General features: G+C 38.5%; 1 protein-coding gene, 1 long non-coding RNA gene and 1 other non-coding gene across 10 annotated transcripts in view; 1 reads left to right on the top strand and 2 right to left on the bottom strand.

Annotated features, from left to right (window-relative positions):
* The window catches only part of LOC111815304, a 17,805-nt gene extending 10,529 nt beyond the window's left edge, over nt 1-7,276 (top strand). The window contains exon 3 of the long non-coding RNA XR_002820013.1: nt 7,266-7,276. This is a non-coding gene — a long non-coding RNA (uncharacterized LOC111815304). The remainder of the gene's footprint in view (nt 1-7,265) is intronic.
* Ptpn4 (protein tyrosine phosphatase, non-receptor type 4) overlaps nt 1-20,220 on the bottom strand; it is a 221,200-nt gene that overhangs the window by 127,970 nt on the left and 73,010 nt on the right. The window lies entirely within an intron of this gene.
* On the bottom strand, nt 12,917-13,106 carry LOC111815313. Its single transcript, XR_002820022.1, has one exon. It is a non-coding gene; the product is annotated as a U2 spliceosomal RNA (small nuclear RNA).

Raw genomic sequence — 20,220 nt, forward strand, 5'->3', positions numbered from 1 at the left:
GGAAAATTCCCAGTAGAGGAATAGCTGGTTTAAATGGGATTTCCAGTCCAACTTTTCTAAGGAGTCTCCACAGTGATTTCCATAACGGTTGCACCAGTCTACATTCCCACCAGCAGTGGAGAAGTGTTCCTTTTTCCCCACAGCCTCTCCAACATTTGTTGTTGGGTGATTTGTTTATGATAGCCATTTTTTCTGGGGTGAGATGATAATCTCAATGTTGTTTTAACTTGCATTTTGCGGATGGCTAGTGATGTGGAGCATTTTTTCATATATGTATTCGCTTCTTTAATTTCATCCTCTGAGAAGTGTGTGTTCATCTCAGATGCCCATTTCACAGCCAGAAAACTTTGATCACTGGTGTTTATTAACATCTTCCTGCCCAGTGTACCTTGCCTTCTTTCAATCCCCATAAAAAGGCCTGCTTTCCTTATCACTCTCTGCCTGCCTGCACCTAGGCATTAAACCACATGTCTTTTTGTTTCCACAAAAGCTTGTCTGTTAAATGGTCTCTGCCTTGCCTCGTTTTTTCATTTCTTACAATAAACAAATTCCTCATTCATCATTATAACATCAGTCCTTTCCTATTGCCAGCAGCCAAAAACCAATTAAGTTTTTTTTTTTTTTTTTTTTTAAGGAGAGGTTTATTTTTTGCTTTTGGTGCTGAGGATGGAACCCAGGCCTTCCACCTTGCCAAGCAAGCATTCTATCACTGAGCCAAATCCCCAGCCCCTATACCAAAAGTTTTAACCAAAATTTATATGGCTCAAGGTTCTGAAGGTACAAGGCAAAGGCCTTGTGTCACCTTTCTTTTCCTCCTCCTTCTTCTTCTTCTTCTTCTTCTTCTTCTTCTTCTTCTTCTTCTTCTTCTTCTTCTTCTTCTTCTTCTTCTTCTTCTTCTAACGTTTTATTTATTTATTTGGAACAGGGTCTCACTATGCAGTTCAGACTCAGAGTGACCTTCCTGTCTCAGCCTTCCCAGTGCTGGGATTACAGGCATATGCCACCACTCTTGGTTCTGGGAGCCAGCTCAACGCAGGGCTGGCATGGCATGCAGTAGCAGGGATTGAACCTGGATCCCTGCACTTGTCAGGCAGGTGCTTAGACTGCCGAGCTATCTCCCCAGTCCTGAGTCACCTTTCTTACAAGCAGAATCCTAAGGCAGTATGGAACATCACATAGTAAACAATAAGAAAAATGAGTGTGGATGCTTATGTATCTGTCTGTCCCTCTTTCTGGTCTCCTTCCTATTCTTACAAAGTCCCTCAATCTTGTGGGGTCTCTACCCTAATGACTTTAACCCTAAACAACACCCAAAGGCCTTACCTCTGGATACCATATTCAGACTAAGTTCCTAACCACCTAGTATTTCACAATGGAAATTAAGCTTCAACAGCTTGGGAATACACTCAAATTATATCTACCCCACAGCACTTACTAAGGTTTAATGATCCAGTGATCCACTCAGGTGCTACTTGATGCAATCCTCACCTCTCTACACCTCTCTGTTCACTCTCATATACACCTTTCTGCATGCACATTCTTACCTAAGAATAACTTTAATGTTCTCAAGCACAAAAACCTTAATCTTTACACTTTGAACAGAACTCCCCACAGTTTTTTCTCTCACTCAGCTCAAGACTCCACTCTAACGCTACACCATCTATCCATCCATCCATCCATCCATCATCTCTATAACTCGTAATCCCTCTATCTCATTTAATCTTATCTCCTTATTTCTTATTACTTATATTTTCTTTTTATTATTCATTATATTTCCTTTTGAAAAAATTTTTATTTATTTGGTATGCAGCTCCAACCCCTAATGATCTTGTCTCAGCCTCCCCACCACTGGGATTACAGGCATATCCTACTATGCCCGGCTTCAGGGTGGCTCAGCATAAACTGGCATGTCATGGGCATGTAGTAGTAGGATCAAAGAAGGGTCCTTATGCTTGCCAGGCAGACGCTTAGACCATGGAGCTATCATCCCAGCTCATTATTTGTATTTTCTTATATTTATGTATTTCACAAGAGGAAGTTTTATAATACAGTCTTATTCATTATCAGATCACTATAACCTGGACCACAGCTAAGCATGATTTAGATCAGCAGTTCCAGAGCTACACTATTGTAAGTACCAAGGTCTTACTGACTTCTTAGGAACTGATTCTTTAACTACAGTAACTATAATTTGATCAATTACACATACATAGTTCATATATATAAACATGTAGACACACATGTATCATCTATGATACATGAAAAAGAAGGATTTTTAAATGTCTGAAAGCAGAACGAATACATGATATCAAGGTTTCTTATAACTCTAAGATTCCATATTTCCACTCTTCTAAAGATTAACAAAAGGGCTTTGTGTGTGTGTGTGTGTGTGTGTGTGTGTGTGTGTGTGTTTTAGTACAGGGTCACAGGGTCTACAGGGTCTACAAGGTCTTACTACATGGCTCCGACTCGTAGTGATTCTCTGTTTTCAGCCTCACAAGTGCTGGGATTACAGGCCCACGCCACCATGCCTGGTCTCAATCATCATCTCAGTGTGCCCCGGGGGTGGGGCCAGCATGGCATGCCAGGACTTGAACCCTGGCTGCTGTGCTCTGCCTAAGCAGGCCCTTTAATCCATTGAGCTATTTGGCCAGCCCTAGATGGACTATTTTCTATGTAAGAAAAAAATACTATTATGTAATAGGCAGGTCAGTAAGACAAAAAGTTACAACCCTCTAGAAGGATGACGCAGGAGTGACCCGGACATCTAAGTGACCCAGTAAGACTATCTCAAAATTAAAAAAGAAATTATTTTCTTTTTCAGAAAAGGCTGGGTAAGCTTAGTAAGAAGGGCCTGGGTGCAATCTCCAGTACTGATACCCCCATCACCACCAACAGCAAAACATTCCCTATATCATATTTAGCCTGAAGGCATATTATGAATAACAAATCTTTTAGACCCTTATCAGACTGCCAACCTTTTCAAATGAAATATATTTCACAGGAAAACATCTTCATGGAGGCTGATGGATAACAGACAACACAAATAACAAAAACATAAAGTTATTCTTTTATATGAAAAAGTTACTTGCTGATAAATAACAATTGAGTAACAGCTTAAGGAAGTAGCAAGAGATTTCTTATACTGGTTTGAACTCATTTATAAAATAGGAAGAGTAGAAACCAAAAAATTTAGGACCCCAAAATATGGGGGTCCTAATTATGGATTCTATAGTTGAAAACTAAAATATTTTGTTTGCATTATTAGTAAGGGGAAAACATTTCCCTCAATGAAAAAGAGTCTCAAGCATCAAGAGTTCTGGTTAATGAAATTCATAATACTAATAGCAACAACAGTAACTAGTGTCTAATACTAAATATGAGTACTACATAACTAAAACCTAGGTATTTACTAATACTAGTTACTATTTTTGTTGCCAATAGCTGTAACAACTAATATCAAAGAACTTATACTAATACAACAACTAATACCAAACACATTCTATAGCCAGACACTTGTTACATATATATATATATATATATATATATATATATATGTATATGTCTTGTTTAATTAAAACCCTAAAAGGAAAGTATTATTGAAACTTTAAAAATGAGGAATGTGAGAGATATGAATATTGCATAGACTTTTAGAGATCATACAGGCAATAAGTGGCAGAGCTTACGCCACCCCAGGTTATGTGACTCCAGAGATGCTTAGAACCACTATGCAATACTTTGCCTCAAATAATTATTTTGTCCTTGTCAATAAGGGAAAGCTATTTATATTTGGTCTTCCCATCTAAAAGGAAAATTATTTAAGTTGACAATATACAACTGCTTTGTATAGACTATTTTAAAATATCTACTTCCAAAAAAGTAAAGAAAAACAAAAAAATTGCGGTTTCTTGAAAGCAAGGTGTTACAATAATCAATTATTTGTCCATTCTTGCATAACTATTTCTGTTAATCTGAGCAATAAATCTGATGATAAAAATAGATAACATAACCATTGTTAATTAGCTGTTCTTGTTTTGAAAGTCTGTAATGTATGTATTGCTGTATGTTACTGTTTGTCTATTTGTTTTTTGCTTTATACTCTTCAAAATTAAATAAATAAATAAATGTTTTCCAGCAATATGGTAGACTAGATAATCTAAAAAATCATGCAATAAAATATGTAGGCATGCTGTATAATAGTTTTTTTGTTTGTTTGCAGTACGGGGGACTGAACTCATGACCCTGTGCTTGCCGGGCAAGTGCTTATTCTACTGAGCTATCTGCCCAGCCCCTAGGCATGCTAGATAAAATGTGATAACTATTATTTTAACTGCTTTGCTAAAATAATGAGAACTCTCTAGCCTGCAAAAAATATACCTTGGATATAAAACTCAATTATTATTATTTTTTTGTACTGGGAATCAAACTCATGAACTTGCGCTTGCCAGTCAGGCTCTTCTGTGGCTGAGCTACACAGCTCTCCCCTCCTTAGATGTAAAACTGTCTTTGGGCTACCATAAACAATCACTTGGGGTTATGACACACAGGTGTAACAACATGTAGGCCTTAGGCCCAAAAAAGGTGACTTAACACTTTCCCATTATAAGAAAGCCTAACCCAACAACACTCTCAAAGAAAGGGAAACTAGGAGCTGGGAAGAGGGAGTTCCTTCAATCTATCCAAAATGAAAAAGAGAGAGAGAGAGAGAGAGAGAGAGAGAGAGAGAGAGAGAGAGAGAGGCTTTGGGTCTGGATAAAAAAGACTGTTGTTCAAAAATTCTTAACCATAAGATTACCCACTGGGTATGAGGATTACGTTACACTACCTCCTGTCTACAGAATCCCTGAAACAAAAAGCTGTGATTTAAAAAAAAAAAAAAAAAAAGAACTGAATTTTTTAAAAAATCAGTTAAGGAATTTAACCCAAATATATATGATTTCCAGAGTTAATGACTGGAAGGAAACTCATAATCCAAAATTATAACACTAACGAGGAAGCAATTATCAATAACAACAATTAGCAAAGTTCAATCACACCTTTTTAGAACTTCATATAATACAAGAGATATTAACACATTTGAGAAATGGAAAGAGTACCAGAGATAGCAGAACTAAATACCAAATACCAACAGTTACTCAAGTATACAGAAAAGCTCAAAGAACAGGTGTCAGAAAAAGCGAGGTAACATATAAAGGCAAAAATGGGAAGGAGAGTAGGTGAAACAATCCATGTAAGGAACAGTTATGTCTTTCTGTATTTAATGTCATCCACTTGAAGCAGGTGACTACAGCTCACCTGAAGTATCCCAACATAACATGAAGTGCCTTGTAATCCACGTTCACTAAACATGGTAGAGACAGGGTAAAATCTCACACTGGAAACTGACAGACTTGAAATGACAAGAGGCTCTTCAATAGCAACACTAGTAGAAATACTTTCAAATGTTTCAGAAATGATTTCTAATCTAAAACTTGTTGCTCAAACTACAAGTTGAAGGATAAAAGGACTTTTCAGAAATTCAAAATATAACTTTGATGTACCTTTTAAAATCAGAAATCTTGGGGCACGCCAGATAGCTCAATGGATTAAAGCACCTGCTTATGCTGGCGCAGGGACCAGGGGTTGAATCTCTGGCGTGCTGTGCTGGCTCCGCCCTCAGAGCACACTGAGACTGAGACTGGGTATGATAGTACACACCTGTAATCCCAGTGCTTGGGAGGCTGAAAACAGGAGACTCATTGAGTCCAATCTGTGTAGTGAGACCCTATAGAGCCTATACTAAATACAATTAATTAATTAATTAATTAATTAAAATCAGAAATCTCTTGGGAGCCCTCCAGACCCAGCCCAGGCCCGGCGTGTGTAGGGGAGTTTCTGTTCCGCTGTGGCTACCAGACCCCTCCAGACCCAGCTCAGGTCAGGTGTGAGACCTTCTGCAGTGCTCTCAGAATCCCTCCAGACCCCTCTAGACCCAGCCCAAGTCTGGCCTGTGAGTGAGATCTTCCGCCATGCTCTCAGGAACCCTCCAGACCCAGCCCAGACCCAGAGTGTGTGTAGGAGATCTTCCGCTCTGCTGCATCTGCCAGACTCCTCCAGACCCAGTCCAGGCCCGGTGTGTGAGTGAGACCTTCCACAGTGCTCTCGGGACTCCTCTGGACCCCTCCAGAACCAGCCAAGGCCCAGAGTGTGTAGGGGAGAACTTCGGCTCCACTGCACCCACCAGACCCAGCCCAGGCCCAGCATGTGAGTGAAACCTTCTGCCATGCTCTTGGGACCCCTCCAGACCCAGCCCAGGCCAAGCATACAGGCCTGGTGTGAAATTCTCCAGCTGAAATCCCTGCAGAGAGGCTAGGAGCCAGAACCACCCAGCTAATCCAGGAGCAGAACACCTTGCCAGAGGGGCACAGTGGGTTCACTTCCATGGGCTACAGCAGGAAGAAGCTGAGCACAGCAGCCAGGCCCAAGCCAGGCACATCAGGATGAGTTTGAACTTCATAGATCCGCATCTGGTAAGCTGAGACACCTTACTAGACCCAGATCTATGAGAGTATCCTCTCTTTCTCTCTTGACCAAGGGGACCAAAGGTAACTGGGGTGAACCAGTCTGCCTAGAAGACCTCAGGTACATCAAGGGGAGGTTATCAGACAGAACTCAGGGGAAGTAACTTAAATATAAATTCCCAATTTAATATGTGCTTAGCTATACAGACATAATGCTTGCTTTTACTGTCTAAAATATGAACCCATTAGTTACAAATGTTTGTCAACTGCTAAATATCACTACCCATTATTAGTGCTCCTAATTGTAGTTCTGTAAATACAAAACTGTAACTGCCTTAACCATATAATCTCTCTTGGGTAAGAATTTTGGTAGGTGCTAAGATTATAACTGCACCAAAGGTCAGAGGACAGTGCTATACAAAATGACAAAGACAAGGAGCAAAATGCAATCTCAGGCCCCAAGCCCACCCAGAACAAATGCAAGTGACACTAGCATAGAAGAAACTGGAAATCACACAGCTGGAATCTCTGAATTAGTAGCATCTGAAGTAAAGAAATAACTGCAGAAAGGTATAAAGGAAACCAGATCATAAATAACCTCTGAAATAAAAGAAAACTCTTGTAGAATGTGCTTTTACAAATCAAAAATATGTATTTAAATAGAGAAATAAATGATGTTTAAATGTATACGTCCCTAAAAAAAAAATCCCTGGGCTAGAACTTACATCCAAAAATGATAGTATTAAAGGTGGGGTAGGGCTGGAGAGATGGCTCAGTGGTCTAAAGCACCTACTTAGAACAAGCTTGGCAAGGCATCAGGGACCACGGTTCAATCCCCCAGCACCACATGCCAGCCAGCCCCGCCCCCTGGTGGGCTGAGCTGGCCACACACACACACACACACACACACACACACACCTCTCTCTCTCTCTCTCTCTCTCTCTCTCTCTCTCTCTCTCTAAAAAAAAAAAAAAAAAAATTAAAAAAAAATAAAATAAAGGTGGGGTATTTGAGACTGTGAACAAGAGAAATTCTAGAATGAGTGTTCTGATTGCTTCTCTTAGAAATGGCTGGTCACTGTGATGTATAGCTGGTCACTATGATACACATATATAAACGAATCCCCAACTGACAAACTGTTCTGCCTCTGTTCTGTTTGCTTATCCCATATAAGCCCCAGACCACCAGAAATGACAGCATGATATTCTGAGAATGATCCATATCATTGCCCACTGAGGTAAATCAATCTGTCTCCAAATCCTGGGTATCCTTTCAGTTTCTGTTTGCCACCGCATAAGGACACAGCAACAAGACATCATATTGAAAGCAGAGATCAGTCCCCTTCCTGAAAATGTGTCTACTCACAGCTCGATCTTGAACTTCTCAGGCTTCATAACTGTGAACAAAATATGAATATTGTTTATAAACTACCCACTCTGGGCAGTAGACATGGATTGAGAGAAATGGAAAACAAATTCTTATACATGAAATAAAAAACTACCAGGATTGTAACAATATGAAAATGTTTGAGTCAATATGAAATGTCTGAAAATGCTGTGCACTAAATACACACAGTCCATAAGAAAGGATCTCAGAAAATTCTGTAACCAAAAGTGGAAGTTAGCAAAAACAGCTTCTAGCAATACACTTTTTTAATGAACAATGATAGCCTGAGAAAAAAATAACTGCATTATACAAATCAATTACATTAACATGATGGAAAGTGCAAGTTGGGGTAAAAGAGAATTTCCTATCTCTTTAAATAAGAAATAATAATAGATAATGCCTAAAACTAAAGAAGTAAATAATTGAAAAAGGGCACATAGTCATGCATAAATAAATCTAAAGAGAATGTACTGAGCAGCACTGCACAGTTGTCTCTAGGGAAGTATATAAGGAGAAAAGCAAAAGATTAGTGCTCTTACATAATATACCTTTCAACACAATTAGAATTATCAGGCAGTTTAAATTAAACATATGCAACCTGAAAATACAAAACTATATTAAAAATCTAAATACGTTACATAAAGTGAGGCAATGAATACTGCTAAGAACAAAACATAATCACAGTATATGTCTTGGCTTAGTAATAAGTAAATGGCATAATCATAAAACAGTAAATGACACTAAGACAAAACTGTCACCTTCTCCTACACATTTCTCCTTATTTCTTTAAAGCAAATGCCAATATTATTTGGATTAAAAACACTGTCTTAAAAAGACAGAAACAAAAAACTCCCAACTCCTCCAGAGCTGAAATTCTATTGGTGGTTGGTGGGGAGGAAAGCAAAAGCCACATAGCTCAATACAGGAACTGAGACGAGATGAGATAAAAACAAAAGCAAACAAAAAATAAAACAAAAAACTTCCAACCAGATTAGTAAAGCATTTGCTGAGCTCAAATATGATGCAACTAAACAGAAAATGGAATTAATAAACCATAATGGTCAAGAAGTTTTTAAAAAGACACTACTAAAAAGCTAGCTGACTTAAACACAGTACAGTGGATTACACAGCTCAGCAGCACAAGTGCCTGCCTGGCAAGGTCAAGGTCATGAGTTTGAATCCAAAAACAAAAACAAAAAAAACCAAACAAACAAATTAAAAAACAAAACAGTACAAAACAAGACTGATCAGTTTAGCAAAGAATTATAGGACCCATGAAAAGCTACCAAACAGAAATCCAGGACATACAAAAATTTTATTGAAAGTATGGGCAGTGAAATCCCCTCAGGATTTATCCTGAGATCCTGTACCTCAGATTGTAGATCCTTTGTTAGTTCAGCCATGTGGATGAGTCACGGCTATTGCTTGGTCACTGTGCTCTCTCTGAAAGCCTAAGAGAATGTTTTCTCTCCATGTGACTCTCCTTAGGCACACAGTACATCATCGATCACTTTCCTCTTTGGCCCCATAATTTCCTTGATCAGAAAATTTGGGACACTACTGAGTTACATGACGTTACAGTACAAGTTCTCCTATGTCCTGAGTCTTAATTGACCTTAGAAGGCTGGCCAAAATGTTGGCTTTCCTTGCAGCCATCCTTTTTCTCTAACTTTGGTCTGCAAACTTAGGTTGTTAACCATCCAGAAGACAAGCTTATTGTTATTATCAAACAACTTAGGCTGTTAAGCTTAACCTCACTGTCTGTCTGCATATCAAACATCTTAGGCATAATATGGAACAGGTATTTTTCATCAAGTATTGATATGTTGAACTTTAAGTCCCTACAGAATATGATAAACATTTAAAAATTAGAAAATATTTTTAAAATAGGCATAAAGAATTATATACTTCTTATGTTTATACATATGTTCAAAAATCTCACCATATACAACCTTGAAGCAGGACAGTCCCACAATATTCCTCTTCCTGTCTCTTGCTTTCATTCACCACCCCTTTCTTCTTGAACAACCACCTACCCGAAAGACATCATAGCAGCAACTGGCATGTCATGACAAGCAGCCCATATTCAGAACACCAGAATGACAGGCACTCCAAGCATGAAGCTACTATTACTGACCTTAGGAGACCCAAAAGCTACAACTCTTGTTGCATAGGTCCTGCTTTACCTTGGTCTTAACCACCCAGCAGAAAAGTATAAAAACGAAACAAAAGAAGTAAAGTCATGGTGTTATGTTGAGCTGTGGGGGACTCAGGTCAACAATTTCTGACATTGCCAGTCAAGCGGAAGCCCCAATACTATCATGGGCTACTGGACTCTTTTGGAATATTTTCCTGAATTTACACACCTATAATATTCAAATAACAGAACTTAACAAAAAAAGGGTATACAGATGAATGTCCATTTTGTATCTGTGTATTCAAAGTGGTTAGGATAGATATATAGTTACATTCTCTTAATGAATAGAGTGATTTGTTCTAATGGTGTTTGTAGATAGGATATCATGTCTGCATCTTGTACAGCAATTAACCACTAGTGGAAGAATGTATGCAATGTGTTAATTATTGAAACTGTCCTACGAATTTGATTTGAAACTGTCTCATTGCTATTTGTTTATCAAATAAAATTATGGAGAAAAAAAAAGAGTTTTTGCTTGGTTCTGAAAGAGCAGAGCCTCCTCTGGCTCATACCTGAAAAGCCAGTCTGTTGTCCCTCTTGGCCTGCTGATGCAAATTCATTGCAAAACAGTCTCACAGATGCAGGCAGGATGACATTTGACCAAGAAAGAAAGGAAGAAAAAAAAAAAAAAACCTAGAAGAGAGGGTTAATGTGGCTAATTACTTAGCTATACTTAAAAATATGAGATCATGGAAAAATGGATCCAATAGCTGCTGGATGACTCAAAAAATAGTAAGGTTAATTGGAATGAGTGATAACTCAGAAGATGCCACATATAGCATTAAAAAAAAAAAAACCTGTTTACAGAAATCATACAGAAAACTTTCAAGTATGGGGAAAGAACTGAACAAACAGGTAAGTGAGGGATATAAAACCCCAAATAACTATTATCAATAAAGAACTTCACCTCAACATACTATATAGACAGCTAAGCTAGGAAGACATATTGTGGGCAGTCAGTTAAGGCTAGGCCCTTGAGAGAGCCAAGACAAAAGTAAAAAATCTCAACTACGGCCAGAGACACATTTGTTAAGAGACCAGCCCTCAAAATAAAGATGAGATGATCAGGCCTGTAACACTTCCTTAAAGGACAAACACTTTATGAGGTATACATAGACATCAGTCACCCTGGTGACCAAGATCTCTGGATCCATCATTTCCAGAAAGTCTTTGGTCTTTCCATGTACCCTTGTTATGTGACTTGTTTCTCCACTGGATTACTGTTACTTAAGTGACTATACTTGTATTCTTATTGGTTAATGACAGTTGTAGGATCATGGTATACTTCTCAGAACAAACCTTAAAGGATAAAAGAACCTGAGGAGGCCAGGCATGGTAGCGCACAGCTGTAATACTACACTCAGTAGACTGACTGGTGCAAGTTTGATGCTAGCCTGGACTACATAGTGAGTTCAAGGCCAACCTGAAGCACATAGTGAAGGAAAAAAAATCTGAGCTAAAGTGTTTTGAGCACTAAAGGAAAAACATTTTTCCTCCTCAAGAAATTCATTACCACCAAACCACAACTCCAAAAATTTCACAAGGATATTCAGAGACCAAAAAAGTTAATAATGCCAAAACTCTAGTGGAATGATTGTATCTGGAAGAATAGCAGTTAAGTAGGAGGGGGGAAAAACCAGCAATGGGAAAACGATGCAATGACAGGAATAAGTCAATATTTTTCAGTAGTATTTCCAGCCAAATAGTTCAGCAGATTAAAGCACCTGCAAGCAGGTGCAGGAGCTGGGGGTTTGATCCCTGGGCCGGCTGTCCCACCTCCGCCCCCAGGGCGCACTGAGATGGCAATTGAGACTGGGCATGGTGGCACTCGCCTGTAATCCCAGCTCTTGGAAGGCTGTAAACAGGTGGATCACTATGAGTCCAATCTAGTAGTGAGACTCTGAACACCATATAGACCCCTCCCTAAAATACAAAAATAGAGAAAGAGAAAGAGAAAGAAAGAGAAAGAAAGAGAGAAAAAGAAAGAAAGAAAGAAAGAAAGAAAGAAAGAAAGAAAGAAAGAAAGAAAACTTTTTAGTAATAACTCTTTTTAAATGTATTTGGTACCGGGTTTCACTACGCAGCTCAGACTCCTAGTGATCTTCTTTTTCAGCTTCCCCAGTGCTGCGATTACAGGTGTGCACCATCACGCCCAGTCTCTATGGCCAGCTTGGTGTGCCCAAATCGAACCCGGGTCCTTGCGCTTCCCTAGTCAGGCACTTAAAGACCACTGAGCTGTCTCTGCAGCATTTCAGTAATAACTGTTAAGTATTCTCAGCTATCTAGTCCAGACACAGACTTGCCTAGTGATTCAAAAATCAAAATCCGATGGGATGTTACTTGGAAAAGATACATATGATAAAAAATATTCAGAGACTAAAAATCAAGAGGCAAAAAAAAAAATTCCATGTAACACCACCCCCCAAATAAGCAGGTGTATCTTTTTTTAAAGGCAAAATGGACTTCAGGCCAAAACTGATTAGAAGATACAGAGAAGGTCACTGCATGTTGGTTATGGAAACAATTCAACAGGAAGAGAAAACAATTACAAATACAAATGTATGGGCCTATGAGATAGCTCAGTGGACTAAGTGCTTGCTTAGGCAAGCACAGGGACCGGGGCTCTATCTCTGGCACCACAGGCTGCACCAACTACACCAGCACCAACCCCGAGTGCACTGATCTGGCCATGGAGACTAGGAGTAGTGGTGCATGCCTGTAATCCCAGTGCTGGGGAGGCTGAAAACAGGAGAATCACTAGGAGTCCAAGCTGCGAAGTGAGACCCTGTACCAAACACATCTATTTTATTTATTTATTTATTTTGTTTCCCCGAGGGGGTGCACCGTTCCTGGAGGTACTGCAATACCAGGTCGATGCGTGGAGTGGATGGAGCAAGATCCTATTCTATCTCCCAGCTCAAAACTCCATTTAATATATTGTCCTCAGATAGAGGATGTACCAGATATTAAACTGATAAGAACAGATACTACACTTGATCTTAGCCAAAAGGCCGAGAAGCGATCCAAACACATTTAAAAAACCAACCAACCAAACAAACAAATGGTATGTACTCAACACCAGTGCACTGAAGTTCATAGAACACTATTAAACATAAAAGATCAAATAAACATTAACACAATTATATGAGGGGATGCAATACATCACTACTACAAATATACATCAACTAGCCAAAAGGGAGGAGCAGCTCGCTAGCATCTCTCCCTTCCTTATACTGCCTTCAGGCTATCTGCTCCAGAGTAGGTGCAGTACTCACATTCCTAATCCCAGCAGCATTTACACTCATAATCCCAGGATTGATCATCACAAAATGGAGGAGCCTGCCTCAGTGACTATATGAGGCTTGGGGGAAGACACCTAGATATAAACCATAACAATAAATTGTTATAAAAATACAGGGGATAAGGGCTAAGAGTAGAGTTTAGTGGCATTGTTTGCCTAGCATATACAAGGCCTTGGAGTTTATCCCCAGGGGAAGGAGGGGTGTGGAGAGAGAGAGGGAGAAGGGAGGAGAGGGGAAGGAAGAGAAACGTCAAAAGTAATTCTCCAAATACATCTGTATTGGCTTTTTAAATCATGTTATTACTTAGACAAGAATTAAAAGCTAAAATATAATAATTTAATTATCTACTATAAAAAATATTGCTCTAACATTGGCCAAGCAATGGCCGTGACTCATCCACATGGCTGCACTGACAAAGGTTCTACAATCTGAGGTACAGGATCTCAGGATAAATCCTGAGGGCATTTCACTGACCTTCTCAGACCAAAAAGCTACAACTCTTGTGGCATAGGTCCTGCTTTACCTTGGTCTTAACCATCCAGCAGAAAAGTATGAAGACGAAATATAGGAAATAAAGCCATCCTGTCATGTTGAGCTGTGGGGGACTCAGGTCAATAATTTCTGACATTGCCAGTTAAACAGAAGACCCAATGCTATCATGGGCTACTGGACTCTTTTAGAATATTTTGTTGAGTTTACACACCTATAATATTCAATAACGGAACTTAGGAAAAATGGGGTATACCGATGAATGTCCATTTTGCATCTGTGTATTCAAAGTGGTTGGGATAGATATATAGTTGCATTCTCTTAATGAATAGAATGATTTGTTCTAATGGTGTTTGTAAATAGGATCACAAGTCCGCATCTTGTACAGCAATTAACCACTAAGAAGAATATATGCAGTGTATTATTTGTTGAAACTGTACTTCCGATTTGATTTGAAACTGTCTCATTGCTATCTGTTTATCAATAAAACTTTGAAAAAAAATATATTGCTCTAATGTCACCATGAAGCAATAATTTAAACTAAAGAAAAGTTCTGGGCTTTTCCTCTAGATAGTGAAAGATGATCCCTAGGTGCCTGGAATATTCTACCACATGGGAGAGTTTTTGTTGGGGGCATTTAGCCACTAGACAGTTTAAAATATGATTTACAATGATAGTTCTGGGCAAGTCATATCAATTTCTAACTCGAGAAGAATCAGTGACTGAAAGTATTAGTCTATCCTGTAGGAAGAGATGGAGACTAAAACTCAAGGTCAGTCATTCATGGGCTATGTAATCAAGCTCCCATAAAAAGAACTGGAAGGGCTTCTGTTTGGCAATTCTGTGTAATGTTAGACACAGGAAGAGCTAAGAGAACCAAAAGCTGTGTATTTAAATTGCTCCAGGGCTCTAGCCAATGTAGCTGTAGCCTTGGTTGTATCCCTTCAGTATAATAAATGATAAACAGAAGTGTTAACAAGCTTTCTCTCAGCTCTATGAGGCTTTTTGGCAAATTATCAAACCCATGGTGATTTTAGGAGGTGGTAAATCTGCAAATACTACTAGAAATTAAATGTGTCTTGTTGAACATCAATCTTTGCATTTTACTTAATCCTGGATAATTAAAGCAAGAGGAGAAGAAAGAAGAAAAAGGGAAGGGCAAATAGGGAAGTTCTATGTCTAGAGTATTTAACAGAATCTCTGTGGGTGCTTGACACACATTCATTCATTCAATCTTGATAACCCTAATACAGTACATTATATTATTTCCACAAGGGAATTGAGACCAAAAGGTCAGGTAAGTGAAACAATGTCACAGATCAATTACGTAGCAGAGTAGGACGCAAACCTAATTTTTCAGATGCCAAGGCCCACGTTGTTTTGTTTTCCTATGCTGCCTCCCTATGGCACAAAGTGTTCTATATTTTTGATCACAGAATAGTTAGTCTCAATTTTGACATTATTAGGTGTCTTTCTGCAATATCTAGCTATCTTACAGTCTACGACCAGATACAAGTAAGCATACTAGAATTTATCTGTGATACCTACAATCAAGAGCCACATATGCTCAGTGCTAAAATAAAGTACCTACTCAATGTAATAAGTGCCTAAATACCTCAACATCTGTTTCACCTGGGAAAAAAAATTTAACTGCAAAAGAAACAGTCAAAGTTCTAAGCTCTGAAGTTTATCATAAACAAAGCAAAGAAAGCATCGAAAGGAATTGTGTACACATTCAAAAAAAAATGTCCTAACAGCATTACTAATTCCTCCTATATAACAGCTGTTGCTTTTTTCTGTGCAAGCTAAACAAAATGATGTGTCGAAAATTTGTAGTAGAATTTAAATAGCTAATGGAAAAAGTCATAAGACATTATTAAGAAAAATAAGAGGAAGATACAATACTATGCTGTATTCTGAAAGTTAAAATAGTTTGAAGATGAAGGTTTTGCTATGCATGTACATGCAATACACAAACATAAGCAAGTTTTAAAGAGTTGCAAGCATAATTATTTTAAGTTTAATGAAAGAAAAGAATGTGAAATAGTAAGAGCAAAACCTAGCTAAGGCTAACTGGAGGCTGTTCTCAACAAAAAGCCAAATTTCTAATATATAAATACTGATCTATGTGAATTAGGAATAAACACTCTGAGTTAAGTACAAAGATGAGGAGCAATTTAGTGCACCTAACAGCACCCACCTCTGAGCAAGGGCCCTGAATGAGCACAGCACATTCAGGCCAGAGAATAATCTAGGGCAGTTAGGGCGACTCTTCCATAGTTTTCAATGATAACCAACAGTCAGTTGTGGCACATGTGTCATGTGTTCCCCACCACAGATCTAGCAGAACAGGACAGGCGAGGGGGGGGGCAGCAGTGAGTGTCATATAGCTTCCATACATGCTAACAACCATGTATATCTCTTTCTATAGTCACCAAAACCTTTCCAATGAATGCTGAATGTTTATTTACAAGTTCTAGTAGAGAAAGAGCTTTGTCATATGTCCGTTCCCAAAGAAGAGAGTATACTTATCTGAGAAAGGCAAGGAACAGATAGAGTAAAAGTTTAGGTGAAGAATACATAGTGTAAAAGACAAAGCAGGGCCTGAGCCATTCATCCGGTTTTATCAATCTATGCACTGGCAATTTAACTGCACACAATAAAATTCAATACTATTTACAGGAAAATGGAAATCCAGAGATGCTACAATAAAGGTCAGCAAATCTTTCATGTAAAGTGCCAAAGAGTACATTTTTTTGTTTTCTGAGACAGGGTTTTGCTATGTAATTCAGGTTGGCCCTGAACTCACTACATAGCACAGGCTGGCTTCAAATCCAGAGCAAACCTCCTGCCTCAGCCTCCACAGTGATACAGGTTTATAGGCAGGTGCCACCATTTCTGGTCAAAGAGTAAGTATTTTTAGGTTTTAAGGGGCAAAAAGTACCTATTGTATATTCTCTTTGAAAGCACAAAAGCATAAAAATAATACATGCTTTAAAAACCATTCTTAGCTATTGATCATACTACAATTAGTAGCCTGAACTATGCCCATGGATCAGTTTGCTGTCCACGACTCTACATTTCATTCACAGTATCTTCAGGGAGATTAGTAGCAATGTGTTTTTTACTGTAATAAATTTAATCAGCCCTATCTACTCTATAATTATTATTACTAATGTATATGAATACTTCAACTATTCTGCTAGGATAAAAAATATCAATAACAATAATACTTAACAATTTCTGCCTCTTTACTATCAAATAATAAATTGGCACTCATAATTTCTGGATATATGTATTTTTAATCAGTATTGCTAGAAAATTGGGTTTTAAAAATAATACCTATACAATAATACACGAATAAAAATATTACATATACTCATAAAACTGGAGGATTCCTATTTTGTGGTATTTCAAAATTAACAGGCTTCCTAGAAAACATTTGTGGAACTAGAGAACACATCAACTGGATCACAGAAAATAGAAAAAAAATCAACCGCATGAGTCAGAGACATAAATAGGTACCTTCATCGATATTCTTACTTAATACTACATATCCTACAAAGTTCAGGAATTCTTTCCTTGAAAAGAATCTCCAGGATAAAGGTAGAACAACTTGTGTGTATCCAAAGAACTAATATTCAAAATAAAGATGAATAAAAATCACTGGATTTAACTAAAAATCTTTCAACAGAAGCAAATGCCATATTCAGTAGCAAACTAATGTATGACAAATGTAAGACCCAAGAATGATGTATGTCTGATAAAAACACAATAGGCATGATAAGGATGAAAGAATAAACCAAGAAATATGGTCACCCTAATAGTGCACAACTATAAATCAGACTGACACTGGACAGTTTGTTCATACTTATTATGATTATAGCTTGAGACATAAAAAGCATTTCAAATTAGAGAAAGAAAATTTTAAAGAACAGTTACAGTTTGTGTCTAGTTGTCTACCCAAAGCCTCATGCAGCTATGGGGCCACTTCTAGAGTTTCTGATTAATTCATGATCCAATGCTGGAATTGTGAGTTTGAGTACTATATCTGTGTGTGTGGGGGGGTAATCTGCATTACAATATAAGGCCAGGAGAGATACAGCCACTGCTCCTCCCTTTGCTCTTTGCTGTTTTCCACTGCCACTGCCCTCTTCCAGGGCACTGATGATTGCTCTCTTCCATATGCCACTCTGCTTTGGAGCCAGCTGAGTATGGACTGAAACCTCCACTAACTGTGAGCTAAATTAACCGTTTCTTCCTTAATTCTGGGTGTTGAGTATTTTGTCTCAGCAAGGAGACAAAAGTAACTAAGACAAGAACTATCACATACTATAAAGTTGGGAGACTTCAGGAAGATAACGGAGTAGTAAACAGCAAGAAGTTGTCCTTTCCAAGATTCAGAATACCCACACTGGGAAATAAGAACTTGGGGAAAGAAAGAACGAGAGTTGTATCTCTAAGGCCCAGAAAGAACCTGAAAATAAAATTGGAACCTACAGAAAAAAATGGAGAGACAGAATACAACTTGGAAGAAGGAAAGGGCAACCTGCAGTTTCACTCTCGCTCCTGGCTCATGGCACGGGAAAGGCAGATCAAATATATAGAAACATACTGAAAGCTGGTGACTCCAGAAGCCTCCAAAGAGAAATGTGTCACCAGAGTGGAGCAGTGAACGCTGTACACTACAACAGCTGGTAACTGATTCCAGTCCAAATGATTGCCACGTACCCTAAAAAGTATGCTAGCTCAGACACCTTTGTAGAGAGGATCCAAATGAGCCTGAGGCTCAGAGCAGACGCAGGTCAGCTTCATTTCAGGGCTTTCAGTGTTAAACTATCACAGTGACTGGGTGAGACACACTCACAGGAGATGTCCATGGTCAGAGAGTCATGGGGAGGCCTACGAGAGATACTCAGAGTATAATAAGCTAAATGACTCTGGCCCCAGCCCCATGCCCAGACATCAAGGTTCAACCTGAACTTTTGTGAATTTGAAAGTCCCAGAAGCAACACCATATCCTCATTCTACTTTAGGCTTGCTGGGATTATCCAGTATGGACCTGCACTCTGCTCATCTCCTTTCTGCTCCAGCAAGAATGGAGTCATACCTTGAATTGGACCTGGTCACAGACTACTGATCCCAGAAGATAACCACTGGCTAAAAATAACAGAAAAACTTATTTTTTTAGTTTCTATTTGTTTGGGGGCTTTGTTTTTCTGATTCTTTGTTTTTGATTCTTTGTGAAAGTGAACACCATTTGTAGTTTTTTGCTTTGTTGTGTCCTTCTTTAGTATTTTCATTCTTTCTTCCCCTCCTGTCTTCTTTACCAATTCCCTGAAGTTTGGGTAATGTTCCTTTGTCCTTCAGCCTTGCTTCTAGAAATCTTTTTCTTCTTTTATTTTTCTAGTTTTCTTCTTCTCTTCTTTTTTCTTCTCCCTTTTATTTTTCTCCCCTTAGGGAAAAACTGTTCTATGGACTGAATATTTACTATATAACTTTCTGATTTGTTTTAGACTTTGTTATGTAATTATCAACTCTTACACATATGACTAAAGTGGGAAATTATTTGTTAGCATAGTTTGTCACTTTCCAGTAAGTATTTGATGCTATAGTTATTGCTGATTGTTCTGCTCTATTACTGTGATCAACTGATCTTCCTCATATGTCAATACCTAGATTGTCTAGAGAGCATAAATACTACTACAAGGCCAGTACCAAACAACTGAGGCTAGTCTAAGTGGGTTGGAACCTCTCAGAGCTAATACACAGAAGAGGAAGGATACTAGGACAGACTCAAGGCCAAGAGCCAGCTATGCCTAGAAGACATGCTTGAGAAGTAGTAAGTTCTGAAAGAGGTCTCCATAGTAGTAATAAAGCTACCCACCACAAGCAGTTTACAAACATTAATGCAGACAACAAACAACAATAAAATAGAAAATTAAAAAGCACAGAAGCAACATGAAACCCCAGACCTCCAGCTTGTCCAAGGCAAAACCACGGAACACTGAAGTGGAAGAAATAAAAAGTCACCCAGTTGAACATCTGAAATGGTAGTAGTGGTAGTAACAAAGCAAATGGATGAGTCTCTAGAAAAAAAAAAAATTACACAGATAATTAAAGAGATGATGACCATAATGAAGGACACGGTTACTGTATCTAGTGTAGATACAGATTTTTTTTTTAAAAATAGAGGAGCTTAGGAAAGTGATAGAAACTATGAATGCCCAATACAGGAAAAAAAAATAGATCCCATAAAACAAATTCAAAACCAGTATCACAAAACCAACAGGCCTGGCGAGTAAGACCACCCCGGGCTCACGGGATCCTGAATAGACCAGGAACA

Source organism: Octodon degus, unplaced genomic scaffold, assembly GCF_000260255.1.
Source record: "Octodon degus isolate 3935 unplaced genomic scaffold, OctDeg1.0 scaffold00014, whole genome shotgun sequence".
Lineage (NCBI taxonomy): Eukaryota > Metazoa > Chordata > Mammalia > Rodentia > Octodontidae > Octodon > Octodon degus.